The sequence below is a fragment of the Notolepis coatsorum genome, assembly GCF_963971535.1.
Source record: "Notolepis coatsorum genome assembly, chromosome: 3".
In the NCBI taxonomy this organism is placed as follows: Eukaryota; Metazoa; Chordata; class Actinopteri; order Aulopiformes; family Paralepididae; genus Notolepis; species Notolepis coatsorum.
The window spans coordinates 172,658,157-172,673,156 of record NC_140167.1 but is presented as its reverse complement, the minus strand read 5'-3'; the positions used below and the strand labels follow the sequence as shown (position 1 = coordinate 172,673,156).

The 15,000-nt window shown below is 43.2% G+C and overlaps 1 protein-coding gene across 1 annotated transcript in view; it reads right to left on the bottom strand.

Moving 5' to 3' along the window:
* kcnh3 (potassium voltage-gated channel, subfamily H (eag-related), member 3) overlaps positions 1-15,000 on the bottom strand; it is a gene marked incomplete at both ends in the record, with an annotated part of 760,365 nt that overhangs the window by 30,956 nt on the left and 714,409 nt on the right. The gene's annotated exons all lie outside the window — the stretch shown is intronic.

The following is a 15,000-nucleotide window of genomic DNA, read 5'->3' as shown; positions in this document are numbered from 1 at the left end:
GTGTGAGTCTAGCACTGAACATGCTCCTCCTGTCAGCCAAGTCTGTGTATAGTGGGTGGGTGGGGTTTTCCCTGATGGCCTGGAGCTTAGCAAGGCTCCTCCTCTCCGCCACCCTCGCTAGAGAGTCCAGCTCCACCCCAACCACGCTGCTGGCCTTCCTGACCAGCTTATCCAGCCTGGTTGTGTCCACTGCTCTCAGTCCGCTGCCCCAGCAGGTCACAGCGTACAAGAAGGCGCCCGCCACCACCGACTCATAGAACATCCTCAACATCCTTGTACAGACATTGAAGGATCTCAGCCTTCTGAGGAAGTAGAGTCGGCTCTGGCCCTTCTTGTATAGTGCCTCTGCATGTTTTGACCCGTTCAGTTTGTTGTCGATGTGCACACCGAGGTATTTGTACACCTCAACCATGTCCACATCAACTCCCCTGATGGAAACGGGGGTCACAGGTGCACTCCTCCTCCTCCCCAGCTCCACAACCAGTTCCTTGGTCTTCGCCACATTTAGCTGCAGGTGGTTTTTATCGCACCATGTGACAAAGTCCACTACCAGTTCCCGGTATTCCCTCTCGTCACCGTCCTTTATACATCCCACTATCGCAGAGTCATCAGAAAACTTCACAGAGGACTCACAATGTCTTCTTTACTTGAAATGAAAACGTATTTATTGGGAACAATGTTTCAGTACCTATAACCTGATGATGGTCCTTCTAAAACAACGACAGTCTAAAATGTTATCTCTATGGATAACCTGACAATGGTCCTTGTACTGAAACAGCATTAAAGGTGCTGTAAGTGGTGTTTTGTTGTTAAAATAAGTGGTCTACATAATAATAATAATAACTTTATTTGTATAGCACTTTTCATACAGAGGTTGCAGTTCAAAGTGCTTCACAACAGTAAAAAATACAGGCATAAGCGAGCATAAAAAGATAGACAGGTAGAATCACAGTGTTTCACATTAGGATCTAGCATCCCAATAGGCTCTCCGCTTATAGTTTTCAGTAACACAAATAGTAAAAATAGTTTAAAATGATTCAGTTTAAAAATAGTAAAATAAAAATAAAATAAAATAAAATAAAAATTATAAAATAGAACGGACATAAAAAATACAGGCATGAGCGAGCATAGCAAGATATGGCAAGTGACAACAATGCATAAAGTTTACAGACAATCCATGCTGATTGATCTGCCATAAGCAAGTGAAAGTTTACAGACAATCCATGCTGATTGATCTGCCATAAGCAAGTGAAGATTACAGTCTGTTCTAACAAACCAAACTGCCATGTATTAAAGTTTACAGACAATCCATGCTGATTGATCTGCCATAAGCATAAGATTACAGTCTGTTCTAACAAACCAAACTGCTACAGCCAGGACACAGTTAACCTGGTTCTACTAACAGCCAGGACACAGTTAACCTGGTTCTACTACAGCCAGGACACAGTTAACCTGGTTCTACAACAGCCAGGACACAGTTAACCTGGTTCTACTACAGCCAGGACACAGTTAACCTGGTTCTACAATGCTACAGCCAGGACACAGTTAACCTGGTTCTACTACTACAGCCAGGACACAGTTAACCTGGTTCTACAACAGCCAGGACACAGTTAACCTGGTTCTACTACAGCCAGGACACAGTTAACCTGGTTCTACAATGCTACAGCCAGGACACAGTTAACCTGGTTCTACTACTACAGCCAGGACACAGTTAACCTGGTTCTACTAACAGCTACTACAGCCAGGACACAGTTAACCTGGTTCAATGCTACAGCCAGGACACAGTTAACCTGGTTATACAATGCTACTACAGCCAGGACACAGTTAACCTGGTTTAATGCTACAGCCAGGACACAGTTAACCTGGTTGTACAATGCTACTACAGCCAGGACACAGTTAACCTGGTTTAATGCTACAGCCAGGACACAGTTAACCTGGTTGTACAATGCTACTACAGCATAGTGTTTCACATTAGGATCTAGCATCCTAATAGGCTCTCTATTCAGTAATTAAAAAGTGCACTAACCGACGAAAAAAAAAAAAAAAAAAAAAAAAACAGGCATGAGCGAGCATAGCGAATAATAAGAATAGTTTAAAATGATTCAGTTTAAAAATAGTCATCAGTAAGAAGTAAAAAGTGCAATAACCGACACATGAATTTGATAGGCAGTGTAAAAGAGTAGGCAGGGTAAGAATAAATACAAGTTGTGTCAGGATATCCCTGATGTTTCCTCTTGCCACTAGGTGGTAGCAGATATCTATCAGTGAAATGCCTGAGCAAAGAGATAGGTTTTAAGCTGTCTTTTAAAGATGTCTAGCGAGTTGGCTTCCCTGATGTTTTGGGGTAGTTTGTTCCATAGTTTTGGGGCATAGTTGATAAAGGCTGCATTACCGATCCTCTTTTGACTGCTTCTGGGAGCCTCTAGTAGTCCAGCAGCTGATGAGCGCAGTGTTCTTGCTGGTGTGTAATTTATTAGAGTGTTGGCGATGTAGCTAGGTCCCTGTCCATTTAGAGCTTTGTATGTAAGGAGAAGGACCTTAAAGTCAATTCTAAATGTTACAGGAAGCCAGTGTAAAGCGGCTAAGACTGGACTAATGTGCTCTCTCCTTTTGGTTCTAGTTAGCAGTCGGGCTGCAGAGTTTTGGATTAGCTGAAGCCTCTCTGTGGTTTTCTTAGGGAGACCTGTGAAAAGTGCATTACAGTAGTCTAGCCGGCTAGATATGAATGCATGAATTAGCTTCTCAGCATCGTTCTGATTAATAAATGGTCGTACTTTTGCTATATTTCTGAGATGGAAGAACGATGTTTTCGTCACTTTGCTAATATGAGAATTGAAGTTCAGTTCTGAATCTATGACAACCCCAAGACTAGTGACCTCAGATTTGATCCAAGGGGTTAGTCCCCCCAGGTTCTTTATTAATGTTTATTTTTTAGTTTTGGAGCCGATAATTAGAATTTCAGTTTTGTTCTCGTTTAGTTTCAGGAAGTTCTTACTCATCCATTTATTTATTGCCAGTAAGCAGTCTGTAATGGAGCTAATCGCTGTATCATTTGGTTCAGCAGATATGTACAGTTGTGTATCATCCGCATAGCTATGGAAATCTACATTATGTTCTCTGATGATATCACCCAGCAGTAACATGTAAAGGGAGAAGAGTAAAGGACCTAAGCAACTCCCTTGTGCAACTCCATAGTTGTTGTCGTATATATCAGACATGTGATCTCCTAGTTTAACATAGAATTTCCTCCCTCTGATGTATGTTTTAAACCAGCCTAGCACATGGTCTGAGAAACCAACATGGTTTTCAAGACGATCGATTAGAATATCGTGATCGATTGTATCAAATGCTGCACTGAGATCTAACAGGATAAGGATGGAGATCTTATTCTCGTCAGAGTTTAGTCTGAGGTCACTGATTATTTTGGTGAGGGCAGTTTCAGTGCTATGATATTTTCTGAATCCTGACTGAAATTCTTCTAAGATGTTGTTTTCTTCAAGAAAGGAATTTATTTGAACTGAAACTATCTTTTCAAGTACTTTACTAATGAATGGTAGGTTGGATATTGGACGATAATTTGCCATTTCATTACTATCCAAGTTAGGTTTTTTTAGTAATGGCTTTACAACTGCTGTTTTAAAGGCATCCGGGAAAATACCAGTCCTAAGGGAAGTGTTTATGATATCTAGCACAGGGCTTGAAACACTATTAAATACCCGTTTGAAGAAAGCTGTAGGTATAGGGTCAATGTCTGAGGTGGAGGAGTTACATTCTGAGACAGTTTTGCAGAGTACATCTAATGTGATGCATGTGAAACTTCTCATGGTTACATTGCACGGTTTGCCGCAATCAACTTTATTTCCATCATGAGTAATGCTGGCCCTGATCAAGGTTATTTTGTTGTTAAAGAATAGTGCAAGTTCTTCACACTTAACCGTTGATGACTGAGGAGGTACATGGTCAAATAATAGCTTTACATTCTGACAGCCATCACTGATATAGCTACAGTGTGGCTACATGAGTAGAGCTCCGGACTCATGATCGGAAGATCACCGGTTCGACCGGTGCTGTCGGAAAGTGGTGTCCAGCAGGGGGCACTCTGTCCTCTGGACTTGTCAGTAACAATGCCCCTGTTACGGTGATAGGGACACTGTACAGCTGCGAGTGCTGTCCTTCGGATGAGACACTAAACCAAGGTCCCGACTGAATTTGGTCGTTAAAGAACCCAGGGTGCCTATCGCAAAGAGAAGGGGTTCCCCCAACGTTCCAATCAGGTCTATGACATCAAGGCCACCTAATCATCCCTTCCCCTTAATTGGCTGATATCAATCCCTGCCTCCTGAGCCGTTCAGCCATTGTGTAGTGTGATGTGTGCCGGGTGCCATTGTATGGCAGCCATTGAGCCTGCGTAGCCCAAGGTTGGTGAAGGAGGCAATTTCCACCCTACATTGTAAAGCGCTTTGAGTGTCTAGAAAAGCGCTATATAAATGCAATTAATTATTATTATTATTATAGATTGTCTGGTCAGTAACTTGGGTCCCAGTCCCTCGCAGTAAACACAACATACATTTTCTAGTATCCTGTTCCCACTTTATCCAACTCTGCAAAAATAAGAAATAACAACTAGCTTTGAGGAAATAATATTTGTTAAAGACAATTATGTGCTTTGAACAAGTCAAATAAGTGCCAGTGCAGTAAACAAGATTTGGCAAGATTTCTTGAAATAAGTAAAAATATCTAGGGTTCTCTCTCCTGATTGGATAAAGTGGGAACGGGATACCAGAAAATATATTTTGTGTTTACTGCAGAGCGGAGAGGACTGAGAGACCCATGTTACTGACCAGACACTCTATACCAGTTATGTCTGTCGGAATGTAAAGCTACTTAACACTTTAACAAAAATAATACCTCTTACAGCACTTTTAAGGATGTGAAATGCTCATCTGGCATCATCATCACTGTACAGGGGTGACAGTGGCTTGAGAGGTAGAGCAGTCGTCTGGTAATCTGGAGGTTCCCGATTTGATTCCCACTCAACCCGGGTAGTGAGGAACAAATTGTAAAGCACTTTGGATAAAAGCTGCAATATAAATGCAGCCATTTACCATTTACTGATGGTGAGTCAGTCACCAGAGGTCGTAGAGGTCAAGGTCAAGGTGAGCATCACATGGCTCTGCATCCTGCTGCATCACACTCTGCATGAATCATCAAACAGGCTTTAATAATGCAATGACCCCCCATTAGCAACGTCCGTATGCCAGCCCGATTTGTCCTCTTATTGATGTGTGTGTGTGTGTGTGTGTGTGTGTGTGTGTGTGTGTGTGTGTGTGTGTGTGTGTGTGTGTGTGTGATGAATAGATGTACGGGCGCGGTCTTGGCATTTGAAGACAAATACCTTCTCTCTCTCTCTCTCTCTCTCTCTCTCTCTCTCTCTCTCTCTCTCTCTCTCTCTCTCTCTCTCTCTCACCCACATACGTACAAGGTCATCAATCCAATGTTTCCTGACCTTTAGGGAAGTAGACATGAGCATCTACACCTCCCATTGACATGTATGCACGTATAACCCCCCCTCTCATCCCAAACACACACAAAGACACACGCGCGCGCGCGCACACACACACACACACACACACACACACACACACACACACACACACACACACACACACACACACACACACACACACACACACACACACACACACACACACACACACACACGCACGCACTAGGCAGGTGCTGTTTGCTGGCTTTAGTGTTGCCATGGCTTTGAACATCCCAGAGGAAATTAGATTTCGGCATGCAAGACTGACAACTAAACACGTGTAAGCCCATAACACAGGGACTACCTTGTGTGTGCGTTTGCATGTGTGTGTGTGTGTGTGTGTTATTGGAGGCTGTTGTTTATCATGTGTTTTGTCACAATATTTGCTATTGTTGCTGTGATGATATTTAATTTAACATCCATTTGTGTGTGTCCACTGTCCAGTGTGTGTGTGTGTGCTGTTGTGTAAATGAAAATATTTCCGTTACTAAATTGACTCTGAGATTGAATAGGGTTGTTAGCCAACATGTTTCCTCTTCAGTCAGTGAGCTGTAAACTACTGTACCAGTCAGTCCAGACATGAACACAACATCTACGTCTATATACGTTAAATACAGTCAATGGCAGAGGTGTGGAGAACACACTATAGGATAGTCATCTTTCCTGCTGACTCACACTGCAATACATCTTAACTAAGTACTTTAGTCTTCTATTGAGAATTGAAGGGTATGTATGCAGGGCTTGACATTAACACCTGACCACCGGCCAAATGCTGGTAGAATTCGGCTGTGGCCGGTAACTCTGTCATTCTACCGGCCACAGTGGCCGGTGACTTTTTTTCATTGTAGTCTACAAAAGGCATAGCCAACCAGCCGATGAATGAATGAAAACTTTATTTAACAGATTGCAGAATGGGGGTACAATACAGTACGGCTCAATACACACAATTGTTAACACTTTGATTGCCACTCACAAGTTTTCTCGGATTTATAATAGTTACGTTGAAAGCCACTCACGAGATTTCTCTGATTTTTTTTCTTTTTCTTTTAGCGATCTGAAATCATATTGCATCACGCGAGCCTACCCTAGTCTACCCAAGGACCGCCGGCGATCAGATGTGAAAAAAGCGCCCCCTATCGTCTCTATCGTCGAAAAATTATTCCAGTCCACATTTTCCAGTCCACTGATGCAGCCGGGGTTACCAGAATTCATTCTGGATCCTCTGAGCGCCGCGGATCATGAGTTCTACTGTATACACGTTAGATCTATACACTTATCGATTTTTTCGAATGGTGATCAGGAATTGAAATATACCAGTTGGATACCATCTGATGTCAGGTAAGGAATCTATGTTATCAGACTCGTTTTGATGAAGATATAAGCTTTTTTCTGATATGTGCTCCAGCGCTTTCACTGTAAAATCCATGAGGAAATGAAAACGGCTATTATCAGCGCGCACCTCGAATGGGCGTGCGTGTACGTATAATATTGATCATCTAGCGTTTATTTGAAAACGATTCATAAATAGGCCGACAAATATCAACGTTCTGGAATATTCCAGTAAAAAGACGATTATCACAGAATGGCCCAGAATGGGCTGTTTTTTTTCCCTCAAAACGGGTGCTTTTCAAAATGCTCTCAAACGGAAATGAAGCGATAAAAAACCAATCTGCCTTGACAGCACTGACTGGAAAATGATTCTTTGATAAGCGACGGGCAGATTAGACACATAATTTAAAACCTAGATTAGGCGATATTAACGTTAACATTGAAGTGGATGGTGGCATTCAAGCACTAAGTCGTGCGCCCCCTGGTGGCACTGAAAGTGTTAAGGGGATGCAGACCAGAGAAAGACGTTTGTCTTGTTTACATCAGGGTCCCCCATTTTCAATTTATAGTGACATTTATGACATACACAACATACATGACATCATGACACCAGTGTATGATGCTACAATAACGAATGCCGTTATTGGTAATCAATAATCAGAAACAACGTCCCCCGCCCCCCCCCCCCCCCTTTCATGCATTCATGGTGGAACATGATACCGATCATATGCATTTAGATTTTAAACCTATTCATCATCACGCTATAAAATGGGAACGTATTGATGAAAAAAATATTTAGTGTGGTGATTTTTGGCTGGTGAAAATGCTGAGTGGCTAGTGAGCCAAAAAGTTTATGTCAAGCCCTGTATGTATGTATTTAGTAGCGTATGTAGGTATTTAGTATGGTATGTAGGTATTTAGTAGGGTATGTAGGTATTTATTAGGGTATTCTTTAAGTTTAAGCCCTGAAACACATAGGAAGTGGGAGCAAAAATGTACCTTATTCACACAGCAGCCATTTTGCTCTTTTGCCATGCTCAGGTTGGGATTCCTTTCCACCCCTAGGGTGGAATATGGTCAATGGCCTTTTTAATGTATTCTGGAGTCGCTGCGAGTGAAAGTCAGCATCCATTCTGCTTCCAGCAACTGAACAGACTGTATCTTATGGTTATAAAATATTACTGGTCTCTATGGTTACCATTGACTGTATGTTTAAATGGGATGGATCATGGAACATTGGTTATGCCTAGTCTCTGTGTAGACTTGGCAGTCTGAAATATCATATCAAGCCAACCAGTTACAATAAATGGTCAGTCTGGTGGTGGAACATTTTAAATATTTACGTACTTTCCTGGATAACACCATGAGCTTTATAGCCAACACAGAATACATCTTCAAGAAAGCTATGCAACGCTTGTATCTTCTAAGAAAGTTGAATGGTTTTGCTGTAAGTAGGGATATTCTGGAGCTGGTATACAAAAGTCTTGTTAAAAGTGGGATAACGTTTGATATCTCCACCTGGTATGGAAACCTTGGGGCCAAGAATAAGAACAAATTGGCAAGGATTGTAAACATGGCCAGTAAAGTTATAGGGAAACCACAAAAACAATTGTCTGAGTTATATGTATTCTGGAATACTGACAAGGCTCGGTAAATATGGTCTGATCCTTTGCATCCCCTTCATGGTGAGTTTGACAAGCTTCCATCTGGAAGGCGCTAGAGAGTTCCTCTAGCCCCAAAAAACATATTTAAGAAGTCCTTCATCCCACATGCCATTGCTCTGATGAATTCTTAGCTTTTCATTTTAACCACGGTACTGGTTAGGTACCTGAAGCTCTGTCTGTGTTTCTGTTGTTGTTGTTGTTGTTGTTGTTGTTGTTGTTGTTGTTGTTGTTGTTGTTGTTGTTGTTGTTGTTGTTGTTGTTGTTGTTGTTGTTGTTGTTGTTGTTGTTTTTCTTTCGTCTATATATTGGCTCTTTTGTGTCTCTATGGTGTTTGTACTGTGTTGTCTTGTTGATTGCAACCACGGTGGAGCCAAAGACAAATTTCCATGAAAGTGGACAAATACAAATATCTATCTATCTACTGTATATCTATCTAGGCGCTGAAGGAAAAGGTTACAAGGATGCAAGCTAATAATTAGCTTTGATTAATCAATCGGCTGTGCTTTCTGGAGCAGGGAACACTGCTTAGCTAATGAACTGGCCAGTTTGTAAAGGTTTCTCTTTCCTCTTGGGCGTGGATTAGCCAGGCATGGAAGGACATAGTGAATTTAAAATGTGTCGCTACGCCCATCGACATGATCAATGCCAAGGAAGAATATAAATTATTCAAATTAGATTCAGACTTGTTTCTTTGCAAGATAAAAACCCCAACTTGACAAACATGTGCCACGGATTCAAGGAAGTCGTATAGAAATGGTTGAAAAGATACATAATATAAATTCTTTATAACAAGACTGAAATCCAGATGCTTCCGATGCGCTCGTGTCCTCTCTGCCCGTCAGCGGAGCAGCCCCCAGAGGCCAGAGAAGTTTACGAGTCTGCTGTGACTCAGTACGTCTCACGGTGAGACGTGACAATCAGTCACTCCCTGCCAGCTGGGGGGGAGGGGGGCACTGCGCATCTTTATAGTCTCTATTCTGCGTTATAGTCATGGAGCACGCTGTAAAAATAAAACATTGAACACATAAACCACTGTCGGATGGCACGTTCGCAGGGGAAAGGTGACAGTGGCTCAGGAGCTAGAGCAGTCGTCTGGTAATCCAGATGTTCCTGGTTTGATTCCCGCTCCTTCCGGGCAGCGTGTCGATGTGTCCTTGAGCAAGACCTTGCATGGTCGCCTCCGCCGTCTTGGCAGCCACAGTCCAACCGGTTACGACTAGTTAGGAGCAGTTAGGACTAGTTAGGAGCAGTGGGCAGCCACAGTCCAACCGGTTACGACTAGTTAGGAGCAGTGGGCAGCCACAGTCCAACCGGTTACGACTAGTTAGGAGCAGTGGGCAGCCACAGTCCAACCGGTTACGACTAGTTAGGAGCAGTGGGCAGCCACAGTCCAACCGGTTATGACTAGTTAGGAGCAGTTAGGACTAGTTAGGAGCAGTTAGGAGCAGTGGGCAGCCACAGTCTCCCAGGGACCAGCTCCAGCTGCATGTACGTAGCATGCATGTCTTTATGGTTTGGGAGGAAACCCATGTGAACAATGGTGGAACGAACTTCCAGCCAAATCACAGCCAACCTTTCGCTGTCGACTAAAAACACACTTCTTCATCAATACTGTATCTGAAATGAAATCTTCTTACAGTCTTTTACTATCATGCACTCTTCCACTAATTAATCTTCCTATATTACTACCTACTATACTAATATGTCTTTACTACTATGCACTCAAGACTGCAGCACCCAAGTTTCAACAGTTTGATGAACATTGTTACTCAGCTGAAAGAGTCAGTGTGTGAATGTGTGAGTGAATGGGTAAAATGTGAGGAACAAAATTGTAAAGCGCTTTGGATAAAAGCTGCTATATAAATGCACTATTTACCATTTACCATTTACAATTCCGCCTGTAAATGTGGCTCAGCACTTAATGAACTGTAGCGTTGTAGGGATCACAGAGGCAGAGACACTATAGTACAGATTACAGTTTGACACCGAATCAATATCAGTAATGTGTAACTGATTATATTTTGAAAGCAACCTTCCCTACCATACAAGTGATTTATATACGTATATATAGTGGGGGGACAGTGGCTCAGGAGCTAGAGTGATCGTCTGGTAATCAGAAGGTTCCCATTTTGATTCCCACTCCTGCATGTCGAAGTGTCCTTGAGCAAGACACTTAACCCCTAATTAATTTAAATTTTACCCATTCACTCACACATTCACTCACACATTCACTTCACACACCGACGTCGGAGGCAACCATGCCAGGTGCCAACCTGCTCATCGGGAGCAATTAGGGGTTAAGTCAGTGTCTTGCTCAAACACATCGACACGTTGCCCGGGAGGAGCGGGAATCGAACCGGGAACCTCCGGATTGCCAGATGACTGCTCTACCTCCTGAGCCACTGTCTGTTAGGAGCAGTGGACAGCCACAGTCTAACCGGTTACGACTAGTTTGGAGCAGTTAGGACTAGTTAGGAGCAGTTAGGACTAGTTAGGAGCAGTGGGCAGCCACAGTCTGGTGCCCGGGGACCACCTCTAGCCGTATGTGCCTAGTATGCACATCTTTATAGTTTGGGAGGAAACCCACACGAACAATGGTGGAACGAACTTCCCAGCACAGTTAGGACAGCCAAAACACGGCCAACCTTTCGCCGTCGACTAAAAACATACTTCTTCAATCAATATCTTAAATGAAGGAGAAACCCACCCCCCCAAAACAAACTTCTTAATGTCTTCTACTATCATGCAGTCTTCCACTAAATAATCTTCCTTGCCTATTATTATTACCTACTATACTAATATGTCTCTACTACTATGCACATGCACTCAACACGGCAGCAAGTTTCAGCACTGTTTGATGAACATTGTTATCATCTGAAAGAGTTTTACCCTTCCTGCTGACCTGTTGTACAGAACTTGTAAGTTGCTTTGGATAACAGTGTCAGCTAAACCACAAGATTTAAATTAAAAACTTTAGAACATGCAAACGCCACACAGAATAGCCTTCCACCGGGGTTCTAACCCAGGACCTTTTTCGCTGTGAGACGACACCGCTAACCACTTATAACCATGCCGAAGGATGGCTGGACGAACGAATATCACGACTGACCCTGTGCAAAAGAAAGTCATATAATAATAATATATTTTGTAGGGGTGCTTTATATTTGTGGAACAAATCTCAAGGCGCTACAGTGTAGAAAAACATAAAAACTAGTAAGAGAGTAAAAATAACATAAAATAAGTAGGGCTAAAACTAGTAAAAGAACATAAAATAAGAAGTACTAAAACTAGTAAGAGAGTAAAAAGAACATCAAATGTGTGGGGCTAAAACTAGATACAAATCAACAAAAAGACTCTATTAAAAAACAGTTTGATGCCCTATATAAAACTATATAACCCCTGACTTCCCTCCCTCCCTCCCTCCCTCCCTCCCTCCCTCCCTCCCTCCCTCCCTCCCTCCCTCCCTCGTCCATCCAACAGGCACCTTTGTGCTCTGCCACAGCGGAGGTGATGAGGATCTCTCCAGGAGTAATGCACCTTTTCAGCTGGAGTTGGACGTCAGAGGCATCACCTTGTGCACACAGACCCAGTGAGGGAGCCTGAGAGGCAGAGAACACGAGGGTAACCAGGAGGGAAGGAGACATGGCTGGAGTGAGAGACAGCAGCACAAAGGGGGACAAGGAATGCGTGGACGGACAGAATAGACCTCTGTAATGGAAATGTGTTTCTGAGCGGAAATAAGAGACATGCGTGTGTCAGGCAGGAATTAGGTCTGAGAGGAATAACAAATAGGCTCATTGCAAAAAAAAAAAAAAAACGCAACATACTGAAATTGAAATAGTCAATTACACGCTGATTATACGGTCCGGACGGCGGTTTGAGAACGAGGCTGTGACCTTTTACAACATAACGTTCTGATCTCTGCTTTCCACCCACTCTCTGTCTGTCTGTCTGGCTGTCTGTCTGAGAGACAAGACTCCCACATAATAGTAGCCTCTGCTGAAGAATAGCGCCGCCCCTTACATTCCCAGTGAACTCTCTCTCTTCTGTGTGTGTGTCTATGTCTGCTCACATGCACACAATACACAAATACACAAGCACACACACACACAAACACATTCATGCACACACACACACACACACACACACACACACACACACACACACACACACACACACACACACACACACACACACACACACACACACACACACACACACACACACACACACACATAAATACGCTCACACACACACACACACACACACACACACACACACACACACATAAATACGCTCACACATACACACTCACAGATGTAGACGCGCGTGCATCGTCTAGGAGCAATGTCCTTCTCTCTGTCTGTATCTGTATCTCTCTTTGTCTGTCTATCTCTTTGTCTGCATCTCTCTCCCTCTGTATATCTGTATCTCTCTCTCTCTGTCTGTCTCTCTGTCTGTCTGTCTGTCTGTCTGTCTGTCTGTCTGTCTGTCTGTCTGTCTGTCTGTCTGTCTGTCTGTCTGTCTGTCTGTCTGTCTGTCTGTCTGTCTGTCTGTCTGTCTGTCTGTCTGTCTGTCTGTCTGTCTGTCTGTCTGTCTGTCTGTCTGTCTGTCTGTCTGTCTGTCTGTCTGTCTGTCTGTCTGTCTGTCTGTCTGTCTGTCTGTCTGTCTGTCTGTCTGTCTGTCTGTCTGTCTGTCTGTCTGTCTGTCTGTCTGTCTGTCTGTCTGTCTGTCTGTCTGTCTGTCTGTCTGTCTGTCTGTCTGTCTGTCTGTCTGTCTGTCTGTCTGTCTGTCTGTCTGTCTGTCTGTCTGTCTGTCTGTCTGTCTGTCTGTCTGTCTGTCTGTCTGTCTGTCTGTCTGTCTGTCTGTCTGTCTGTCTGTCTGTCTGTCTGTCTGTCTGTCTGTCTGTCTGTCTGTCTGTCTGTCTGTCTGTCTGTCTGTCTGTCTGTCTGTCTGTCTGTCTGTCTGTCTGTCTGTCTGTCTGTCTGTCTGTCTGTCTGTCTGTCTGTCTGTCTGTCTGTCTGTCTGTCTGTCTGTCTGTCTGTCTGTCTGTCTGTCTGTCTGTCTGTCTGTCTGTCTGTCTGTCTGTCTGTCTGTCTGTCTGTCTGTCTGTCTGTCTGTCTGTCTGTCTGTCTGTCTGTCTGTCTGTCTATCTATCTATCTATCTATCTATCTATCTATTTGTCTGTCTGTATCTCTCTTTGTCTGTATCTCTCTCTCTGTCTGTATCTATAGTGCTGGTTTACAGCAATTGCTTAAAGTCTGCTCTGTGTATGTATGGTATACAACATGATATCAAATTCAACACTAACAAGAGTGTAGTTATGATTGTGAAAATTAGGGAGGACCAGAAGCAAAAGGTTCCCTCCTTCTTGTTGTCTGACTGCGCTCTTTATTTGGTGAAGAGTGTGCGATATTTGCGTCACAATATCACTGATGACATGTGTGATGATGTTGATGTGAGGCGCCAGTGCTGCAAACTGTATGCACAGGCCAATATGCTGGCACGAAAATGTTATATGTACAGACAATGTGAAAATAAGCCTGTTCAGAGCCTATTGTACTCCACTTTATACTGCCCACCTCTGGTGTAATTATAGCACAGCAAAAATAAAAGAAACTGCAGGTAGCATATGCATAACAAATTATGCATTTAGGATCCTCCTTAAGCTCCCAAGATGGACTAGTGCAAGCTATATGTTTGTGTCCCCACCCTCCATGCTCTGCTGAGGAACTTGATGATTAAATTTATGTTAAAGCGATACAAGGTAGTCCTCTGGTACATTGGAACCGATGCCTTTATGTATTTTATTCTACGTTGTTGTCCTTGTTTTTGTATTGTTTTTATATGTGTAATATGGACCTTGAGTCTGGAATAGAGTCTTCATCATCATCATCATATCTCTCTTTGTCTGTATCTCTCTCCCTCTGTCTGTCTGTATCTCTCACTCTCTCTTTATCGGTCTGTCTGTCTGTCTGTCTGTCTGTCTGTCTGTCTGTCTGTCTGTCTGTCTGTCTGTCTGTCTGTCTGTCTGTCTGTCTGTCTGTCTGTCTGTCTGTCTGTCTGTCTGTCTGTCTGTCTGTCTCTCTCTCTCTCTACTGACGTGCAAGAACCTTGTATCTATCTCATATCTGTACATGAAATACTCTTAACACTTAAACAGACCACACAATCAATTACATGTACAATTGGAAGTAAAAATACATAATAATTGATAACAGTGATATGGCTGTTCATATGTGTGGGCGAGCTGTGAGACGCAGCAACCTGGGTGCTGGTGGAGGCGTCTGTGCTTCTCTCTCGCTCTCTCTGTCTCTCTCTCTCATTCTCTCTATCTCTCTCTCTTTCTCTCACGCTCTCTCTCTGTCTCTCTCTCATTCTCTCTATCTCTCTCTTTCTCTCACGCTCTCTCTCTTTCTGTCTCTCTCTATCTCTCTTTCTCTCCCCCCCCCTCTCTCTCT